Source organism: Accipiter gentilis, chromosome Z (genome assembly GCF_929443795.1).
Source record: "Accipiter gentilis chromosome Z, bAccGen1.1, whole genome shotgun sequence".
NCBI lineage: Eukaryota > Metazoa > Chordata > Aves > Accipitriformes > Accipitridae > Astur > Astur gentilis.
Window position 1 is genome coordinate 63,545,547 of NC_064919.1, and position 23,424 is coordinate 63,568,970.

Here is a 23,424-nt window from a genome sequence, read left to right on the forward strand (position 1 = left end):
CTTGTTCAGATGCAGAAATTGTGATGGCCCCATAACATGTTAAGAAGGAAGGCAGCGAGTGAAAAACACTGATAAATTCTGCACAACTTCAGCATAGAACTGGAGGGCAGAGAAAAGGAAGACACAAGCTTCTAGAAAGTTCCAGCCACTCCTGCAGCTACCTGCAGCCTCTGGAAATCTTTTAGCATTTATCAGGTCAGAGCGTTTATCAGGCTAATATTTGAGTTTATTAAAAAAAAAAAAAAGCAAGCGTGTGTGTATGTATTTATATATGTAGTTTTACAGTTATATAGTTGTAATTGAATGTAGGAGTGCTGCTTTAGGCTAGGTATGATTAATTTTTCTTAGTAGTAGTTAGTATGGGGCTATGTTTTGGATTTGTGCTGGAAACTGTGTTGATAATGAAGAGATGTTTTCATTATTGCTGAGCAGTGCTTACACAGAGCCAAGGCCTTTTGGGCTTCTCCCACCACCCCACCAGCGAGGAGGCTGGGGGGGCACAAGAAGTTGGGAGGGGACACAGCTGGGACAGCTGACCCCAGCTGACCAAAGGGGTATTCCAGACCGTATGATGTCAGGCTCAGCATACAGCTGGGGGAAGAAGAAGGAGGCGGGGGGGATGTTGGAAGTTACGGCATTTTTCTTCCCAAGTAACCATTATACATGATGGAGCCCTGCTTTCCTGGAGATGGCTTTGCTTATGCATGCAGCTTTTGTTTTACCTATTAAACTGTCTTTATCTCAACCCATGAGTTTTCTCATTTTTATCCTTCTCATTCTCTCCCCCATCCCACCAGGGGAGAGTGAGAGAGTGGCTGTGTGGTGCTTAGCTGCTGGCTGGGGTTAAACCACAACAGTAGGTTAGAGTTGTGCACGTAATTGAAAGTTATATAGTTTTTATATATAACTCTACACATACATAACTAGAAAATCATACACACTTACACGTATATATATTTTTTCTGGTTTAAAGAAAGAGTGAAGACCACTCCCAGTATAACAAGGCTCTCTCCTGAAAAAAAAACCCAACCAAACCGCAAAATCAGCTCAAGTCTATCTCTCTGCCCTTCTAAATGTGCTAGAAATCAACCTATATATTCAAAAGATATTGGAGACACAGCAGAGCAACAACAACATAATCTTCATTGCCTTAGAAAACAAGCCCAAAAATCAAGCTTAGTATTTGGAAAGATTTCTATAGTTCTCACACTCTACCACTTGAATAAGCAGAAATAATTTTTTTGAAATGTCATCACAGAAAGACTGTTTTGTTAATTTGTTTACCTTTTTACACTCTCATTTTGCTGGATTATTTACTTTGTTTTTCAGACTTGCCTCCCATTTTCTGTCCCCTTTTTTTTTCCTCTTGAAAACAACTTATAAAAGAGCCAGGCAAAAGTCTGCATAGCCTCAGACACAGGCTAGTGATACCTTGGATCAGCTCCTCCGTACTTAGCAGCTTTATCTTGGTCTACAAGTAATTTTTAAATTAGGGTTGTCTAGCTGGCTGGTCAGCGACTGTACCCATCCTGTGAGCTGATTATGTCCAGCTCCCAACCGACTACAAGTGTTTCCTGGTGTGTTGATGCATACCTGTGTCCTGAGTTCCTCAGCTGTTGTTGCATCTATATGTGTGTCCTCAGTCCCTGAGCCATTGTTGTGTCCAACTGACTGGCCCATAGCATGTCCTCAAAATCAACATCCCAGTTTTGGAAAGACTGGCTGACACAGCATGCAGCTTTAAAAGAACAACTCAGTTGCCTTTCAGCCAATACCTCCCATTGCCCCGAAAATCCACAAAAGAGTCCTAGAGAGCTTGGGCACATGGAGGAACACTGAGAGAGGTTTGGAAACTATGAAGAAAGTGAGAAAAGGGCAAAACCACCAACTGGGTATATTATCCACTGTTTAGTTTTGACCCAGAGTGTTTATTCCTTCTTACTAACTCTAATTACAGAAGTATTTTGCATTACTGTCTATATGCGGTATGAAGCTTGCTTGTTCTGAAGAAGAATGTGGACACATTGCTTGTTGTCAGTGAGGAAGCTTCTCCAAAGTCTTGCTCAGACTCTCTGCAAAAGGAATCAGAGCTGTTCCCTCAGCTTCCCAACTCCAGACTGCTAGCCAGTCCTCTCCAAACATTTTCAGCAGTGATCATAGGGCTGACAGCATTTTCTGGGAACATTCTCACTAAAGAGAGTTCCAGTAATGTTACTTCTCCAATCTACAGAAGATTTTACGGGCAGGACTCTCACATGTGGCCAAAGATGCAGGACTGAACTCTTACAAACTGCTTGTGATCTTCAGCTACTCTTGGGCATCATCCTGCCAGGGGCTCCAGACTGACTCCAGTGGTATTACAGAAAATTGAAGGAATTCAGCACCATGTATATAGGGTGTGGCCCAAATAAAGTCTTCATAGCCTTTGGCAGCAGTTAATTTTGACTGCTTTCAGGGCATGAAAGGCACCCTCTAAATAGACTCTTACAGATGATACAACAGAGATTAGATGAACCAAGAAAGCTGGAAAACATTTTGCTTTGGAAGAATTTTATCATTTCAAATAGCGTCTCAAAAGTTTACATATTCATCAAACTGTATTTTTTCTCAGAATCCATCAGTTTTGTATAACATTTTTTGGGTGATCAGGGGTTGAGAGTACTTATGGCCATTTTTGACAGGTTCCCATTTCTTGTGACATCTGAGCTGTGGGAACCAGTGCAAAAGCTTCCTTTAAGTTCCACACAGACATGAGTTCCCTTCCTTTCCTCTCTTTACTCCAACTCTGTGACCCCCATTATCAAACACAGTTTAATTTTCCAGGGCTTCATGCTCAGCAGCCACATTTCTAGGAAGAGGAGAAGACTTTGCAGCCTCCTGACATGACCATTTACTAAACCTTGTGTGCTGGCACTGCTTATATTCTAGGAGATTGCGTACATGCTGTGCAGGCACTGGCTTTTGGTCACGTCTATACCCTGTTGTAGCAGCGTTTGTGCTCCTTGCCCTGCCTGTTTTTCTCCCCTCCTACTCCTCCACTGGCCTGCCTCAATGCCACTGACCACTGTCTAATGACATAAAACATAGCACTTAGAAATATTTACATAAAAGCACTATCTACTGTGGGACAGTATGGCCGCTGGAAAGCCCAAGTACTTTACTTATTTTTCCTGTATCATATTTCTTTAGTTCTTTCTACTTTTTAAAAACTACTTTTTTAAGCTTATGGGGACTAAGGCTTTTCACTTCTGGTCTTGCATCTTGTTGATCACGGTGGACTGTGTTCAGTAATAACATAAGAAGTTATAGCAAGATGGCAATGGTTTTGGACGTGGTAGGACACAAGAAAGTTAAACTGCGCCAGCATGAAACAAGCATCATGGTTTTTGAAGCTTACTGGTAGTCTCTTATCCAAGTCATAACTGATCAGAACCACCAGAATAAATGAATTATCAGATTTTGTGCACCTCTTAGTGCTTCAGTAGATGTCCTGTCAGCTGCAGAAAATAAACTTTTGCCTCAAGGTATTCAGTTGCATAAATAACCTATTAACCCATCAGCATGCAGGCTGGTCTAAGGCAAAATATCCATGTGACACTTCATTTCTGAGAGTATGTCTTTCTCCCATTCTTCTTGGGTGTGACAACTTTTTCTTCATCCAGTCTCAAGGGGAAAAGCAAACAAGGATATTTTTGCATCTCTTCCATGCAATGCTGTGAATTACTTTGCTATAATCCTGTTTCTCCTTTGTACAAGAAACCAGCTGCTCTTATTCTGCTTGTGAGAATACATGAAGTTAGGAAAAAACCCAGTTATCTCCAGATCAGTTATGGCCTCTCCCATTATGTTCTGATGGAGTTCAGTCTCCCTCTTCTTTAGGTAGGAGTCTTATGGGGAAAAAAATTCACCAAGAAAAACGTTTTTTAAATTCTGCATGTCATTAGATGGATTTAGGTCCACAATGTGTGATAAAATGAAGAATATCAGATCAGGTTATATTGATAGAGAATGAGGAAGGGCAGGTAAGCATCATTTAGCTTAGTGAAACACCTTGAAAGATCTCAGTCACTGGGTGGAGTAACACTCAATGGACTCAGCATGCTGTTGAAGGTTATTTTTTGCAGTGCAACCTTAGCCTAAATACACCCTCTCTGCTGCTGTAATCTGTATTGGTTGGCCACGGATTCTTCAAAGAAGATGAAACACTGTTCTCTCCTGAATTTCACATTTATTAAAAGATTTCATCTCCCTCTGTGTAATGTTTGCATCACAACACAAATCATCAGCTTGCTTTGACCCTGACACCATTTTATAGGCTTAATAATAATAAATCTATGTCCTGAAATAGTTTCTGCAGATTACAGCAATCAATCAAAATTCAGAGAGCCTTAAACCATTAATGTCATCAGCAATGATCCAGCACCCTGGGAATCCATCTAAATCAGCCATTATTACTGAAAATGCTCCTTAAGAGCCTTAAGATAAAGGTAGTATTTGGGAGCATAAATTGCAGTTCTATTTTTATGAGCCATTGAGGGATGATTTTCATAGCGATTTTTTTGTATCTATTTTGAAGAAGACAAAGCCAGAACAATTCTTTCTTTTGCCTCATGCAGCTGTTTTGGTTATTGTAATACGAAAATAGAAGCCAATACATAGCAGATAGCTTTACTAGATTGAAACTGAAGTATTTGTTATGTAATGTAGTCTCTGGATTCTTTGAAGGAAAAGGAAAGAGATGCCATCACAAGCCCTTAGTGCACTTCATGTTGAAACAGTTCTAGCTCAAGGCAATGATCCTAAGAGAAGCCATGCCCACCTTATTGGACTACAGATATCTACAGGTTTGGTAATTTCACACTCTGGAGTTCTGTCTTGTGGAGAAACAATGCAAGAGTTCAGGATAAAGCAATTTCTTCACTGAGAGATACATCTACAACTCTTTGTCTTGGAATTTTCTGTAGCCATCCATTAGCAGAGTACCTGAAAGCCTATCAGGTAAAATCAATGGCAATAGTGAAATTTTGCAGAACTCAGATACTTTTTTCTTTTGTGGGTAAAACTTTCTGGTTTATGTGTAGATTTTTTAAATTAGTTTTATTTTACCTGTTTTAATTGCATTTGTATGTGATTTTTAAATTTTATTTCTTGCTTTGATGGTTGAGTTAAAGGATGTTAGTGAAACAGAAGGGCCACATGCTTTGGGGTAGGGTCTTTTGAAAGTGTCTAAACTATGTCCTGCTGATTATTGTGCCTAATGTGATCTGACAACTTGTTCCCACACAGCTATAAGGACATAACACATCTCAAACACATCAACGCTGAGAACAGCCATCATGCTATAAAGATCAGTGCTCCATCACTAGTGGGAATGGATTCAAGACACCATTGAAGACTAGGTCTGGCTGCACAGGTTTGCTAGAAGCTAGCTGATCCCCCAACAGCCTAAACTTAAAGGACAGTGCTGAGGCAGTCCAGCAGTCTCCATCTTCAGCAATCATTACCTCAGCAGAGATCCAGCCAGATACCTGTAAAACATGCCAACAAACTCAAAGTCAGAGGAAAAATGTTTAAGTCATGTTGCGACAGATAGGAATGTAAATCAGGTAATCAGACTGTCCTTATCACAAGGCATCTCTGAAAAGGGACCAACCTTTTTTCCACTCAATGGCTTAATTTATCCACAGGTGCATCTACTATTATGTTGTTCATGCCTTGATTTTTCCCCAAAATAGAGAAACTTGAACTGCATGGATGATTTTGAATCTTAATACCTAAAGAAGAAAAGAACACAGACAAAATTCTGTCTCAGAAAGCATGTTGTGTGAGACTCATGGAAAAGCAGCTTAAATTTTGATCTAATCCAAAGGAAATATATCTACAGACAGGTTTTCAGCATCCCATTTCACACTGAAAAGTGGAATATGTAAGAGAATAATTTTCTGGTTCCCTACTTGTGAGAAGCACTCTAGTCTCACTTGGTGGGTCCCTGGTTTTGCAACTACTATAATTCCCTGATAAGAGGTTAGCTGCTGTTCTGCACTTGAAACATGACATTGGCATTGTTGTCTGATAAAGGTTCAAAACAAGCTTCAGGTCTCTAGGGAAAAAGATTTCCACAGCTGACTCATTCCCACTGAGAAATCTCTAAACTTTGCTCCCCGTCACCACAGAGATCTATAAAATTCTGATCCCACAAGAAGCATGCCAAGTTCCTTTACATGAAGCTGGATTTTAGCCTGCAGAGTCTGTGCAGTAGAGAGAGACAGGTGTAAGGGGAAAACAAACAGGTATTGTTGTTTCTCATCTGTTCTGTGAGCTAATGGAAGAATAATCTATAAAAATCATAACCTAAGGAGCATGCAGCTACATCACCTTCTCTTATTCTCCCCTTAACTTTGTATTTCCTAAAATGAAACACTTGACCTTTTACATGTTTTAAATTTGATTGCAGTATCTTTCAAAAAAAGACAGGCAATTGTGACCTCAACAATGTCAAATAATTTTATCTACCATTAGATGCCAGTCCTTCTCATTTAACTGATTTGCATTCGGGACTGCAGCTCTCCCTGAGCTAGGTGGCTGTTAATGGTGCCTGCTGCTGTGGTTGGTGATGCAATGAGCTATAAATGCAAGCTTTTATTTTAGCTTTTACTATGCAAGTAAAACCAGTTACTGTAAAAGCTGTTTGGGAAAATGGGTGACGAAGGCCATCAATTGAATAATGTAGCCCATTCTATGTCTGAAACTTTTCTACAGGAATTGCAGTTAAAGACAGAGGGTGGGGACCAAAAAGCCCCAATGCCAAGACTTTGGAGGTGGATAACTACTACTTTAATGGAGTAGAAAAAAAGTAACAAAGTTTTTACTAGGTTATTTCTGAGGAAATATTCCCAGATGTACTGAACAAAGCACTTGGCTAAAAAGGAAAAGCACGTGAGAAGGAACCATGTAATTTTTTGGGGTTCATGAAATTCCCTAGTGTCATGATTCTGAGGCTGGTCTAGGCTCCATCTCATGGCTGCTACCCACATGGTAGGCAGGAGAAATGCAGATTTCTCTGGGTTCTTCCTCTTTTGCACCTCTGTGCGTCACACCTATCAGGCTGCATGGGGTTGCTTCAGGCTGTCCTTTACAGCTCTAACAAGTGGTTGTGAGATCAGTATGTAAAGTGGTATTACCATGTAGGAATGAGCCATAACAGATCCCCAGACAATGATGAAACCCATGGACCTGGGCTGTAACAGAGCTCAGAGATGTGCCAGATAATGACCTAATCCTCAGTTGAGCATAAAACTAGATTCTGAGTTGCATTTTATCTTCAGCAGAACAAGCAAAGGTTAATGAAATACCTATATTCACCAAACAAGTTTGGAAAGAGTGAAATCCCTGGAAGCTCTTGGGAAGAACATCTGGACTCCTGAACAGCTAACTCTTGACACAGTATCCCTGCTCTCAAAGGAGTGCTATCTTATCTGAAAGAAGTGCTAATTTGCACTAAGTTGTATTTCTATACAATCTAAACAGGAAGAGAGTATTTCAGAACTGGAACATCTAGTGTGTGTGGACTCCCTGTACTTATGAACGTTTAGTCTTTTGCTTAACTTTTGACTTTCCAGTTCTGACTGTCTGGTTCTGGAAATCTGAGGGTTTTGATTGGTGAACTCTCATCTTTCACCTAAACTGCAAATTGAGACATTGTCATTAGGACAGCAAGGGAGAAAAAAGACCAGCAGGATCACCTGCATGCATGGTATGTTATATGGCAGACAGTCCTTCTGGTAAGTAACTCCATCCCAGAGAATTCTAATGGTCTCTTGTTTCTTTTGAGGAGCAGCCCCAATTCTGTTACGTTGCACTCCAGTGAAATTACTCTCCAGTGAATTGTTGTATCAGTGACAGTGCGTATACTACAGTACATAAATTAGGTGATAATCTTACAAATCTACATCTGATGTTTACAAATACTTAAATGTATTCAATAGAGAGTTCATTGCATTTAGTTAACTGTATGCATAAAATGACTCGAAGAGCTGAACCTTAATTATTGAATGCATGTCATCCTGTTTTGCATTCTCTTGGACTTATACCATAAAGAAGAAATCAGTGAAAAGCTCGCAATAGAGTGACCTTCCTGGAGATTAATGAAGACAAATTAGTATAGAAAGACCTGCCTTAAAAGTATATAAGTTTTGCTAAATAAATCAATCATGATCTTTCTGAGTCTGAATTAGTTTAATCTTAGCAGATTTTGGTTTCCTAATTTCCAAGTTCCACACCCCAGAAGACTCAGAATTGTTCTGCTGGTCCAGGCAGCTCTGGGGGGTCCAAATTCTGCTGGTCCCAGCACCATTGAGAAGCTATGCCATAAAGTACCCCTTCCCTCCAAGTGCACAGCAGTCCTCCATCTAGTGAAGTTTAAGCAGCTCCTAAGGAACATCAAGTACCCCCTGTAGGACCTATTAGAGATGTGAGGTCTTGAGGGATTTGAAATAAAGAGTACAGTTCAGAAATGGCACTGTGGTACCCAACCATTATTCCTGCCTACAGGAGCTAGACCCTTCAGATCTGCTACAGCTGCAAGATAAAGCAATCCAGCCCACAAGTGGGTAGGGTGTGTTGAAGGGAAAAATTAGAAAATGGGCAAAAAGAGAAGCATAGTCCTACAAAAATGGACATAGAAAAAGTCTTCAAACCTTCTGGAGGCTTTTCTGCTCCTAATCTGAAAACATAAATCTTTTCCTCAGTGACCTGCTTCTCCCGATACCTGGCTGAATCCTTCTCAGTATTTCCTCTGGATGAGGACCAGAGAGAAAAAGCAGTAGGTGAAGGCAGACTGGTGAAGTGGGAGAGAGCAATACTTACACTTTTGGTTTTAGTGAGAGCATAACTTAAAAGACTTAATGCTTATTGCTTATTGCTTCTGATATTTCTGAAGCTAAAGATGGAAGGAAGGATTATTATTTTAATTACCATTCTTCTGAACATCTGAGAGGGGCATTTAACAATCTCCAAACTGTCCATGAAGAAGTGTTGGTTCTCCCTGGATTTTCAGGAGATTGTGGAGGCTACCTGGTGTTTGATGTTCTGTAGATCCAAGGGTAGAGGAAATTAAGTACAGTAATGAACAGTAGGATTACACTTCTTTTCCAGAAAAAATAAATAAGATCTTGCATTAAAAATTGTTAAAATTATCTCTCAGTCTTTCAATCCTGTGTAGACATGTGCTGTCATTCTTATTGGGTTGAGGTGGAGTCTGGGTGGGAGAAGAAAAAGCTGAGAGTACAAAACAGTGTTGTCTGCATGGTTGTAGAGTAATGGTCCATAGTTGGAAAATATTTTAAGCATTTAGACTTGATGTTGTGATGAGGATCTGTATAACCAAGGCCTAATGAGGCCTACAGAACAGATTGGCCATAACAGAGAAGCAACTTTCATTTTTTTAATCCACATTATTCTAGATATAATGGGAAGCAACCTCAAGGAGTTACAGCTCTGAAGTGTCTAATAAAATTTCTTAGTCATAGATTTTGAAATGTGAAGTTTTTCCTTCTTCAAGATGAAATGTCAAGTGGAAGCGTTGTCTGTATTGTGGATGATGAATTCTGAGTGCAGTGAGGGAGCAGAGAGCTGACAACTATACAGTGGAGGGTTTCTGAAAACTAACTGTGGTTTTGAGTCACTCATTGTACAGCAAACCTGTGCTTGGCCTGACATGATGTGCAGCTATTAGCAGAGATGTAATAGAGATATATATCCCATTCAGTGTTTCCTCTGTTAGGGCTTGCCAACTGTTGTGTAATTCCCAGTGATGATCAATGTGTTTGAATCCCAAGAAGTCTAAAGGATCAGTAGGTGTTCAGTACCTCTCCTCTGTCAGGACTGCACCACCAGGTTCATTGCAAATCTGGTCCCAGAGCAGTGCAGGTAGGGAAGTGCCTATCTGCTGATGGGCAGAGGTTGAAAGGACTATAATCCCCTGATCAGCGTCTGCCCAGGCAGGCTCAGGTGCAGAACTGGGAAAATGCAGAAGTTTGGCTTTGTGTAACAGAGAGCTGGACTTGGCTGGACAAGGAGTGCCTGACTTAAGTCCCATCCACCCACAGCGGTCCTATGCATGTCAGCTACAGAACAGCAGTCTTTCATGCTTTCCTGCACTGCAGCACTACAAAGTGTGTTGTGTTTCACTGGCTGTGTAAGGATATAGTTGAATTCAGGACTAGAAACCTCACTGGGGAGAGCAAGTAGCTTTTGCACCACACCAATACCACAGCTGTGACAACATTCATGACTATTCAGGATTTTACCTGATTACTTTGCTGGGCAGAAAAAAAAATCCGCAGCATAAGCTTATCTTTTAATTTTAAACTCTGTTCCTCCTTCCTCAGAGATCCTGTCTCAGTAGGCTAAAAAGCATAATTTTTTCACTGATGTTAGCTCAAGCAATGCAACTCATGCAGCTCAAAAACTGTTAGACTGCAGGGTAGTATGCTCAAAAACTTGTTAGCTGCCCATATTTGGCCTGGGGGGGAGTCTAGGCTACAATGCATTGAGTAATACACATTTGAACTTTGCTTTGCTCTTAACTTAATATAAATAAAACCAAGAAACCATATGGATATAACTGGATTCCAAAGAGGCACATCCATCACTGATAGGTATGCAGATAGATATACATATACCTTCACTATCTAACTTCTCTGGCAGGTTTCCAGTTGCATTCACAACAGTGAAATGAAAGACCACACAAAAGCTACTGGATGTTAGAGAGATACTAAAATTTTTGCAAGTTGCAGCTATGTACTGTACTGGGCTTTTCAATCACCTTGAGTTAACTTAGCTGCATTTTTTCTACTCCTAAAGAAGGATCAAAGACACATGATCAAAGATACCTTTTCTGTATCCCTGACTTGTGGTGAATGAGGCTTATCTGACTGAATAGTCAAGCTAAATCAGCATGATGGTTCTGTTTTAATTGAATAAGTTTGTACAGGAAATATATCTCCCATTGTTCCTAATGCACATGGCAGCTCAATACAGGTAAATTTGTGCAGGGATTTACTTCCTGGCTGCTGATTTCAAACCCAGACTGAGAATCAAGCCTCAGATTTTCCAGGGATTCAGTTCCAGAAAGAGATGAGGGCATTGTGGATCATTACTGATTCAGACCCCGGGTATCTAAACGCAGAGGTGAACTGTTGCTACTGCAAGCCTATCCCAAACATACAGCATGATACAGGTTTTCTGCCTCCCAAAGCCTTCTGGCAGATGATAATGTTTGCTGTTGCGGTGGCTCAGTTTCTGTTTGAGGTAAATGTTACTAAAACTAAGAAAAAGATTTCCTACTTCACACCGGAATAACATCTCATGTGCACAGGGCAGTTCCTATATCATGCCCTGCCAAGCACCCTCTCCCATGAGAGAGACTTTTCTGCACCAGCCCTTTGGGGTCTGTTACCCCTGCCCCACTCCTTATGCTCGTGCTTGCATGACTTCCTCCTCCATGCAGCCTCCATCACTAGCAAATCTTCTTGAATGCTTTCTTTGAAAATCTATCCAAAAAATATCCAGAGCACCCTCCTAGTCTTTCCTATTACTCATAGCTTTAAAATACCTAAGCAGGTTATTTTAAGCCACTCCTTCATCTAATTCCATGTCTCTAATCAAATTATCCTGCTGTTAGCTGTTCCCTCAGTAATCTTCAGAAAATTGTTTCTCAGTTAGGTTGATTTGTAACAAAGTCTCCTCCACAAGCTCAGCTCTGGGGCCAGAGGTCTTGGTCCGGTCCCTCCACACTGACCCAGAGCTTTTAAAGTCTTGAACATTTCCTCTTGGGGTTGCTTTGCCTGGATGTAGATAAGACAAGGTGATGCCACACTGCTGAACAGCTCCACAAGGAATGTCTGCTTCAGGTGACTTCAAAGTCCATTTGGCTTCCTTCTATACTCCAGAAATCTCTGAAAAGGTATCAGCTGGGCTGAGGCAACCCACCAGATGGGATGCAGGTTTTTTGCCACATGAGTGGCAGGCAACAGTTTTTTTCTTTCATGAAAGTAAATGAAATATAAATATTACTGTTGTTTGGTGAGAGAAACCCAAGAGGAAGGGAGACCAGTCTTCTGCACACTAGAATGGCTAATTGAGCTTCTGTCTCTGAGTCAGTTTAAGAACAAAAAACCATCTTTTTTCACAACGTAGTGGAGTACTCCCACCATGATGCTAATAGGTACTTGGAACAAGACTTTTTCAAGTGAGATGTCTTGTTAGTGCTATTAAAGTAGATAAATAGTGTCTATTAGGATATATAAGTAATTAAATGAATGTTGAAGTAGGATCTTGAACCTTGTTCTCCTATATTCCCCCGTGAGAGGTCTAGCCACTGTGACATCATATCTCTCCTAATTGCCTATGCTTGCTCTGGGCCTGTGAATGTTTAATTATTTCTACAGAGAGGAGTAATTCCCACAAAAGAGCTTGGTATTGATGGAGTCTGGTAGTGATATTGGTTTGCTGAACTTAGTGTGGGTTATAGTATCACAATGCTCTTTCAGAAGTGCAGTGCCCTTGGTCATTTCTCCCAGAAGCTAAACGTGGAAACTTGGTGGTAACAGAGCCTGTGGAAATTGCTTCTATTAACTTTCAGAGGTTTTTTCTTTTTTGTGTGTGTCTAATTTTTCACTTTTCATTTATTATAGATTGAATGTTCTCTCATGCCTTTCCTTCCCACCTCAGAGAAGCTTGTGGCAGAAAGCTAAGAGATAAGACTTTGCTGAGACAGAGAAAAAGAAGAAATGTGACCAATTGCAATGACAAGCTTGCACTGGGTAATTTAATACACACTCAAATGAATTCCTGCTTGCCTAACACACTGTATTAGTCAGTGTAGTAGTCAGATGGCTACAAGAAAAGACAAAACAAAATGAAAAAGAAAGTATCTGAGGAGGGAAGAACCCACCCATATTCCCAGGGAGGGATTAATAAATTTTTTGTACATGAATATTTTTGGCCACTTGTCCCAATTTCTCCCCAGAGCCGTCTAGATTGAATAGGCAAGCTGATAGGAGTCATCAGTGGGGTTCCCATGAACAGCCTGGTCTGATAGACAAAAAGCTTTTGCACAGCCTCTTGCCAATTAACTCCTCACACAAGGCCAAAAATGAAGTAAAATGGCTGCGAGGCTACTGGGTGAAACTGAGGAATCAAAGAATAAGACAAAGTTTATCAGACCCATGTTACACAGTCTCTCCTATGACAGAGCTTCATCTATTGCCTGGAATGAATTCCAGATGTTTCTTCATGTGCCACTGAAGAGAAGGAACTGGGATATTTGCTTTGAAAATTATTCAGAATGATATAGTTTGCTACCAGCATGACTCTTTGGTCAAGCTGGAGGGGAAAATTTGGGTTGTCACTGTCTTAATCTGAAAGAGTTTTTTTTTGTTTTGGTTTGGTTTTTGTATTTGCAGTGTTTGGAAATAGAAGGAGCTTCCATTTTACTAGTAATTGTTCAAGTAACGGAGAATGACAAAATATACAAATGGCAGGAGGGAATACAAATTTGGCAATCCATGAGATGGAAATGTGATGACTGACCTATGATAATTCAGGGATGAATGGGCTGAATCTGGCATGATCCTAAGGCTTTTGTTTTCACTCCTTCCACTCCAAGAAAAAAACTTCCCCTTATGGCTAAACACTGGGTAATAATGATAAAAATCCTAATTTTTCAGCCTTTTTGGGGAGAGTTTTCCAGAATGGAAAGGAGGAGGAAGCCTTATTTGAGTGACTGGAAATTAAAAAGACTAAATGATCAGGAAAATGTTTCTAACAAAGAGAATGTTATTTTCATGCAATATGAGTTCTGAATATATGGGCCGGCAATTACCCAATCTATTATAGGCCACTGCATATTGGATGGCAGCTACTGAACTCTTGGCTTCAACATGTTTGGATAGAGCAGTACCTTAATTCTTCCTCCCCTTTCTGTTAATGGGAAGAACAGCAGCTGGGAGGAACATTTGCTGTGGGCAGACTGCATTAAGGATCAAACATTTAAGCAGAACATTTCAACAGGGATGCAGAACCCATTTAGATTTCAGCTGTGAACATGTTCAATCTTGTTTAAAACTGAGCCTCTTAGAATGCCTCTGCAAAAGCTGAGAAATACTAGAAATTAAGCTTGCATTTAACTTTGAAGCAAAAGGTCATAAGAACACAGTAAGAATATCCCCTTATTTGTTTATGTTGACAAATATTTGGTGTCGTTTTAGTATGTGTAGCTCTGGTACTGTACACCCCAGAGTTTGAAAGTAAGTCTCACATCCTTTTGTGGAGATGGAATTCTGACAGATTTTTCCAAAACTTTTATTAGATCAGTCATCAGTTTCTGGACACTTAAAAAAAAAAAAAAAAAAAAAGTAATATTCATGAGACACAAGTTTGAATCAAAATTCTGAAAAAAAGCCAAAGCAGAACACCACCCCACATTTCTGAATGCAGAAGTTTAAATAACTATGTGGAGCTGAACGTTGCAGCTGAAGTTGTAATGAGCCTAACCCTCAAATCCTTAACAAATTTGGAATCCAGGTCTGAACTATCTCAATAACTTTTTTCCAGATACTTGATTAGTCCCCATATAATAGCATCCTTGGTTTATCATTGCTTCAGTTCTACCTGCAGTCTAAGGATTTTACTCCCTGGCAGTTGTAGCAGCATTTTTTTTGTTCAGTAGTCCTGATGGATTTGACTGCCATGAATTTGTCTAATCACTCTTCAGTATTCTGTTTCCCACATCAAAGAATTTCACAGTTCACCTATGTGTAATTTGTATTCATGTGTTTTAAATCAACCACCTGTTAAGTTCACCCGATGCCCCTGAACCTTGTGATCTGAGAAGCAGTAACTAAATTTTCTGTTTGCCTTCTGTCTTTCAGAAGTGGTAGTACCTATAAAACCTCCTCATCAGCCTCTTCTCCAAACTAAAGCAGCCTAATATAGCTTATGTCCCCTCTCACTGAAGCTACTCCACACCTTCAACCATCTTTGTCATCCTACCTGGTACTTCTGCTAGTTTTTTCATCTGCTTTTCTAGATGAAGGAGACCACAACCATATGTGGTCTAAGACTTCCACTATCTTCGAAAGAGCTGAGTTGCTTACCTAGTTATGAACTGATTTTCTCTGGGTTGGGTAATATATAAGGGCTTTCTCAGAGATTTAGGTTTGATAAGGCAATGGACTGAGGTGTGAATTTCCACTGCCAACCTGAGAAAAAAAGGTAGGTATGGGACTTCTGACTGTGCTTATGGTGCAAGCTGGTGCTGTAACAGTAACACTTACTGACTTGTCCTATATGCCTGTCTACACCTACACACAAAACCCTGAGCAGCTTTATACATTGCACTTTTAGAAGAGGAAATGTACACCTCCCTTTGCCCTTACCACTGATGAAAAAAACACTTCCTCCCCTCCCACTCCCAGCTATCTCCACAATAAAAGAGAGACAGAAAATTTGAACCTTCCTAATTCAGGCGACTGGCACAATATATTTTCACCAGCCCCTGTGAATTTGCTCTCTTATCAATTGTTTGTCCCATCCTGAAAGTGACTGCTGATGACTAGGTAAGCCAAGCATCTGATCGGAACTGCCAATTTGCCCTCTATCCCTCCCTTCCCCAGCTTATTTTTTAGGCAGGGAGGTGAACATGCAGAAGAACATTAATAAAAGAAGTCCCTCCTGTGGGAACAATATTTAAACAAAGTTTATAGTTCATATTCAATGGACAGAGAGCTCAAGAAACTCGGGCTTCTGTAAGAATATTTTCCATTGCAAATATCTTTCAGGTACACTGGTTGCTTGCAGTCAGGCACACAAGGGGAACAGGTTTCTATAACACTAGTACAAAAGCACTCTACAGGAACTTGTGGCAGCAAAATTAAATCAGCAAACTTAAATTTACACCTTCTCACTTACAAATGTAGTATCATCAATGTTAGATAAATTATTGAAAAAGTTATCAAATAAATTGCCTAGTGGATATGATCACCATTCTGCTGGTTGAACAGCATTTGAACACATGTTCCTCCAATACCCTCCAAAAGGGATTATTTGAGTGAAGTTTTAATGTGACCTTCTTCTACTAAACTTTCTTCAATGAATACACTTGGTGTAATTCTATCACCTGCTCAGGATTTTTGCAGTTTGATATTGCTCCCATGCCAAGGGTAGGAGAAAACTTTCTCCTTTACCGGACCATTCATGTCTTCAAGGCTAGGAGGCCTGACCAGTGACTTCTATTCAGTCACATTTTAAAATGTTGGCAAAGAAAGCAGAAACCATTTAAAAATATTTTAGCTTAGCAAGTAGGCAGGGCTAATCACTTTAATTTAACAGTAAAAATGGTAACCTAAATGGCAGCCAAATCTGCCTATAGGGAGTGAAGATAACTGTGGGGAGATTCTTGTGCTGGGATTAGATGGAGTCAGTGAACCTAAAGAGATTTTTGGCACACACCGCCCCATCATGTATATTTGTCCATTTCTAGTTCACATGAACTTGTGCTGGGATTGGAGCAGTCTTGAGTGAAGGGGTTTGAAACGAAGACCCAAGAGTCTTTTCTGAATTGGATCTTCCAATCAGTTAACAGTTAGTTACGCTGTGGTACATTTTTAGAGCCATAAAACCTTCTAACACATTCATTGGCCTTTTTGTTACTGCTTTGTTCAAATGTTCATGTTTCTGATCCAAAAGACTAGGCAGTATCGAGCTTTTCAGAAAACAAGACAAACCAAAATTGAGGATCTAAAATACCTTTGATTTCTGAGTGGATAAAATACAGTTATGAGAACTATGAGAACACCAGTCCAGTCTGGTTTCTGTGTCATACTCAGATCTGGCTGGGTTTGGTTTCCTGTTCTGTTTTTAAGTTACATCTGTTCAAAGCAGAAAGTTTGTGATTTCTACAATTGCATGAGATGGTTTCTCATGGCGGAAAAACCTCCCAGACTTTGGTCCTTTAGAATCCAGACACAGACTCACATTGCAGACCAATTAGGCCTTGAAATCTGAGTATTGATCTAAAAGTAGTTCTGATCTAGATGCCACTTCTTGAGCTGTAATACTCAGTAAAGAACCAAGAAATCAAACTGCTTAGAGAAAAACACCACCATCTTTAGAGCTATACAACTACCTGTCTCAGCCTAAGCCTGCTTAGTTTTCAGGAAGCTTGAGGCTTCATGCATACATATGGAGTAACCACTGAAGCAGGGATGTGAATTCAGTCTTCCCTTGTTCTGGTGAGTACCATAATGACTGGGCACTAAAATCAGTTTTCTTTATCCTAATGAATATTTTTACTTATATGGAGTAAACCTACCAGTGGATTGAAGCTAACTCTTTAGTCTGGTGGGAGAAGTGGTCACCTAGGATGCCTTACCTCTGACCTCAGCCACTGCTCTCCAGAGACTCCCCTAGACCTCACATATGCTAAGTGGCTGCTAGCATGGTCACTGTTGGCTAACAGGCTATATTAGATGGAAAATGGAGTCCTGCTTTTAATTTTGAACATTGATCGATTCTTTTGAATCCATAAGCCTTGTGAAGGTTTCATATCAAACAAGTGAGGTTTTTGTAATGAGAATTGTCCTTGCAGAACTATTCTTGATCAACTCTAGCATGCGCATGCTGAGCCTTACATTCCTAGTCTCTTCCAAGGTCCATGACTAGATTAATTTCTAGGAAAGGATGGAGAATGACGACACATTGTTGCTGAGTGGGCCATTAACATAACACAGGAATGTAGCCTTGGATTATTAAAGGCATCAGCACTAACAAATACATCAATAACTTTAAATTGATGAAGATGTTGGGCTGGAAAATTTTGCCCTTAATGATCTGCAGAGCACAATTAAACAGATAGATAACTTAATCTGGGGTTTTAGAAGACTATGTGAATAGAAAAGCTAGTCATTAACAGTCTTGTCATATTTCTCTGCCTTGACCCTTCCCCTTGCATTCAAGTAGGTGTCTCAGAAAATTGATTCACTGAAAATGGGTAGCGAAGGAAAATACTGGAAGAAAAGCTTTTTTACAGGTCTCATTGTCCCTGTCTCACAGTGGGAGCCAGGTCTCAAAGCTCTAGAGCCAGGTTTGCTTCAGAAGCTACAGAGGTGAAAGTGTAGAGAGACTTCAGATGTGAAGTATCTGCTGGCACTGATATCCACAGGTAGCCATTGTTTTTCTCGTAGGGAGCATACAGTCAGCTATTTCAGCTTCAAGACTGTACAGAGTAGAGCTGACATTTAAAAAAAAAAACAAAACAAAACAGAAGAAACCAGCTGCCTAACTTGTGCTGATGCTTTTTGTGAGCTAAAAAGCTTTGATGACAGCTCAAAGTAGAAAACATACATGTTGAATTGGGCATGCATCTGTCAAGGCTTACATATGTATTACCAGATATGGAAGTACTTTCTTTGAGTTCCTGCTGTCAGTCATGTTCCTCAGGTGCATTCTGATTTCATCTCAGGGCATCAGCTAGCTACCACCTTCTCTTGCAGCCCCATTGCCACAGAAAACAACCGAGGTGTGTGGGTGGGAGCAACGTTGGCCTGCTTCAGCTGGTTCCCCTGTCAGTGGCTGGAATACTAAGATATGAGGACAGCCAAAAGGTCTTTTATTTTGACTGGAGGTGAATCCAGCAAACCTGATCTAGAAATCATAGATATGTAAAATAAGGATGGGATGCAGTGATGGAGCTGTGGTAGACTCACTTTCTGAACTCCAGAGTGTCTTTTCTGGAAAACTCCTATAGCAGTCTGTTTCACTCATGCAGTGGGGTTACTTGTTTACTGAGGCATTGACATGGATTTCTCAGGCTTCTCAAGATGCTTTTCACTAATTTTATATCATTTTCAAGGGATAAATGAATTTTAAAAATGGGGGTAGTGTGGCATTTTGAAATGAACACTATTCATTGACACAGCCTAGCTGAGAAGCTGCATACATTCTCAATTAGTCAGCTTGTCTTCAGTCCCGAGGCCATGTTACTGGTTGTATTCAGCTAAGAAATGTCAGGTGAGCCCAGGTGTGCCTGCAGGTATTGTAGTCACAGTGTCTGCAGTATAGACATGCTGAGGGAGCATGTGCATTAACATTGCTATAGATGTTCTGAAAATAAGGGAGGGAAACCTGTTAATTTAATTGCCACAGCTAACTACGTTCCCCAGTAAAAGGAGCTGTCTTGAACCATCTTAAGAGGATGTGCTCTTCTGTATGTGACACCAAAAGGAAGATTCTTGTGAAAAAAATTTCTTACCAAGACTTTAGTAGCCATCCCTTTCCCTTCCCTGCTGCTCCTGTCCTCTGAAAATGGCTATTTTGAGCCAGCATTACCCAGGAGCTGTCACACACAACTGGTCAGAAGAGTGCACACGCACCCAAGTGACTTGTGCTAACGAAGACAACTTGGGTCCAGCCTCTGGCTGTACCGTGCTGGAAGCCCATGTGGCCCAGCCAGATAAGAGGCATTTTCTCCACTGGAGAACTATGGAGGAGACCTGGCTCATCTGTGCCTGCCAAGATTACAGTGGGAAGTGGACAGACCATGACAAGATTTCAGTTTTAGTAACACTGTTATTGGTAACTAAGATCAAGACATTTCAAAACATTAACATCATTTAATGGTGTGTATTTTTACACTATTTGGCCTTTTTTTCTTAATCAGTTTGTCCTCTCAAGCCCTCTGAAATACTCACAGCCCTGCAAAAGGGTGGTTGCACACATTTATTCACCTGCTAGGTCAGTCTGTCTTCACTGAGGAGCATTGTTCTTTTGTTCGGAAGCCTACAGTGCCTACCATAAAGAGGTGCAATGCTGTGAATCCATTCTGAGGATCTTACTCACATATCCTGAGGACTCCTGGTGCTCATGGGTTGTTTGACAGTACATGCCTTTCTTGTTTACATTGCCTGTTATCAGTAGAACAGCTGTTTGCATAACAGCTTCTCTTCTTTCATCTCAAGTATCCTGAAGCTTCTCCCCAAAATGTTGTTCCTGCCTTAGACCTGTCACTGCATCTTCTCTAGCCACTGAGGCTATGCAAGGCCAGATCTTCCATTTCACTGGACAGGAAAACTCCCCATGCAGTCTGCAGACCCTTCTCAGCAGAGGATTCTCCAGTGAAAGGTTTGGTTTAACTGGGGGAGGTATGCATATACTCCTGTACCCCAAAAATATCGTGGGGCCTGCCACCTTCTTGAATTTTCCATGTAGTAGGTGCATGGGAATTTCATACAGCTCTCCTGCCCTGAGGTATAGCACAGTGGGACTGGGAGGTAATTTGACTGAAGTCCTTCCTATCTCAGCTTTATTGTCACAATACCCCACCCTGTGTTCTTGGCTATGGATCAACTGGAAGGAAAGAAAGTCAAGGTCCCTAAGTTTCCTCTGGATAAGAAAGGAAATACAGATGTGGTGACTAACAAACTGATCTCACTTGGAAAAACCAGCAGCGTCTTCTTCATACATGTCTTTTCAGCTGACCACATGGCTGGCAAGAGACCAACTTATCTCCCAAAAGACAGGTCTATAGCTTTCACATAGACAGGCCATTGGAAGGCACTGATAAGCCAGGCCTGAGACAGTGCCAGGGTTTGCCCTGGAGCAGGCAGAGAAACCGTCAGTATCCTGGCATTCCTGCTTATCTGCATTCCTCTGCTTGGAGTCCAGCATTAAAGCTCCAAGGAGGATATGGCCCAGCATCTTTTTGAATGTGTCTGCCACCTTCACAATTATTACAAAAGACCCAAATTCTATAAACCAGCTGAACTTCCAGCCCCAAATTAATTGTCCTTTATCATAATGCCTAAGAGCAGAAGATATTGCAGCTGGTACTGGAAAGATTAAAACTGAACTGCCTATCAGCAGGGAAGAGACTGAGTTCATTTGACCTTAGCCACCTTAAAGTTGCATGTCTAGCATAAGCCATTTGCCTGGGCTCCCCCTTCAGTCAATGGAGTGGTTCCAGAGCTGATTCACCACATCCTAAGAATAGTGCCTGAGGTAGGTGGGGTGAATCACCCTGGGGAATTGCCTGGCTCTCTCTGTGAAGAGAGCTTTGCCAGATGGCTTTGATGACAAGCCTTTCTTTTAGGTGCTTAAAATTAGATGAGATGAATCCCACCTCAAAATGTTCAACCTCATTATCTTTCTGAAACAGGGAAGAGCTGCAAATTGCATGAGCATATGAAGAGCCGCTGTCTTTAAGTGGCAGCCTTTACCCAACAGAGTAATAATCCTGCATGGGTTTTACAGGGAAGGTGGAAGGCGCCTGGAGCCCCAGCACAGTGCAGTCTGCGTCCCTGCCCAGAGAGTGTGGTGAGAGAGAGGTGCGAGGCTGTTCCCTTCACCTCTGCCCCCTGGTATGGCATGGCTGGCTCCAGCTCTGACAGCTGCTGGATTTGCGTTCCTTTCGTATTTCCACTTCATGCTCTTTCAGGTCTCTACTCCCATTCAGCCTCACAACACACAAGCTGCCAAGAGTCGCTATAAACACCTTTTAGATAGGTAAAGCTTACATGTCATTGCCCTGAGTGCAGTGATAGGCCTGAGGGCACGTGAAAGGCAGCATCAGTATGAAGCACTGCCATGGGTGCTGGACAGGCAGGTGTGATGGATCACCTTGTCACACAAACCAGCCACACAATTCCTTGCAGGAAGGTCACCAAATGTTGACTCTTGATGTGTCTGTTTCACCTAACATCCTGTGGACAAATCTGCTGAATTACTTCAGGTAGTTGCAACACTAAAAAAAAAAAGGAGTAATCTAGCAACCTTCACAGAACGTTGTTTTACACCAAGCATAAGATCTGCGGAAAAATAAAGTAACCGTGTAGGAAACAAACATTTATAGAGGAAGAAATGCTCTCAGGTATGAATTAGTTTTCTTTCTTCTCGGGCTACAGTCTTCTAACAAGTTAGGAATACCAGGCACACAACAGTGAAATCATTATCTGAATTATCTACATTCATGTCCTGTTTGTTCAAAGACCCAAGGATGGCAAGTTTTAGATCCTTTTGTGTGCTACCTGTTAAGTTTTTCTCCTGTCAATATTTGCACATTTAAACCAGTGGCCTAAAAGCCTCCTTTTTCAGTATGCAAAGGTAATTTCTTCATAGAGGAAAGAACGGTACAACAAGAGGCGTCCTTGCATTGCTGTTCTGGCAGGAAACATGGCCTGGGACAGCCATGGATAAAAACCTGCTTTTTCAAAGAACTGTCAAAACGTTTCTGGTTATCCAATTGCTGTTCAGAGGTTAAAGTGCTGGTCCATGCAAAGATTATCCAAAGTTTGAATAGCGGCTGATCAACTGATGTCTGTTTACTCAGAAGGTCCCTACGGAGTTTCTATTTTTGGTAGTCTGTGTATTTGAGGACACAAGTCCTCAAAGGCATTAAAAAAACCCCCACCAGAACCATGTCCTCAGCAGCACTCCCACAGATCATGCTTTTTGTTGTTTCAGAGGCGATAGGAAAGGCCTAGTGCCTTTTGTACAGCCCATGTCTGATGGGAAGCATGTCTGACCCTGCTCCCCCACGTGCTGTCCTGCAAGTAAAGCAGAATTTTTAGAACACTTATTTTTAGCCTTCTTTCCAGCCAGGGATGCTGGCAGGACCTCACTGTGTGCCATTTCCTCAGTTTCCACCCTCTAAATGAGGGGCCCTGTGGGGTGTCAGGCCCCTGTGGGGTTTCATGACCCTGGGGCAAATATTAGGTGTATCTTAAACATAACCATCACAAAAGGGTCCCCCGTGAACAAGAGGGACTCCTCCCCGTGGCGTAAGGGAGGGGCGCCTCTGCGGGAGGCCATTACGGGCAGTGAGAGGCAGCCCAGGGCCTCAGCAGGGCTGTCCCACAGCCTGCCATTTTGTGCCTGGCTGCCCCCACCTGCAGCCATGGGAGTGCCTGTGTTTCTCCACACAGAGCCGTCCACAGGCACCCAGTCGGGCCCTGCCTGCCCCCCGCTCCGTGGCCCTTGCTTTACGAAGCCACCCTTTCTCCCTGGCCAGCTGATCAGCGCTGGCGTATAATTTACAGTGGGCCCAGTCTATTCACTTAAGAAAGCCCCTCCCTGGGCGGCAGGGAAGCCCAGGTGCAGGGGATGGGGTGGGGTGTGATGCTGGAGGCTGGGGGGGGAAGAGACACCACCCGTCCCATCAGTGAAGCCCAGAAAAGGCAGCAGCGAGAAGTTTTAAAGTTTCCTCTTCCTTTTTGGCTTCACAGCTCAGACAAAGGGATTTGTGTGAAGTCACTCGCACACGACTTTGCACAAGTCAAGCACCTTGGGGAGAAAAAATACTACGTCGAGCATTCCCAAGCCTTTAAACGTATCTCACCCCCTTGTAGCTGCACAAAGACAGATTTAAGC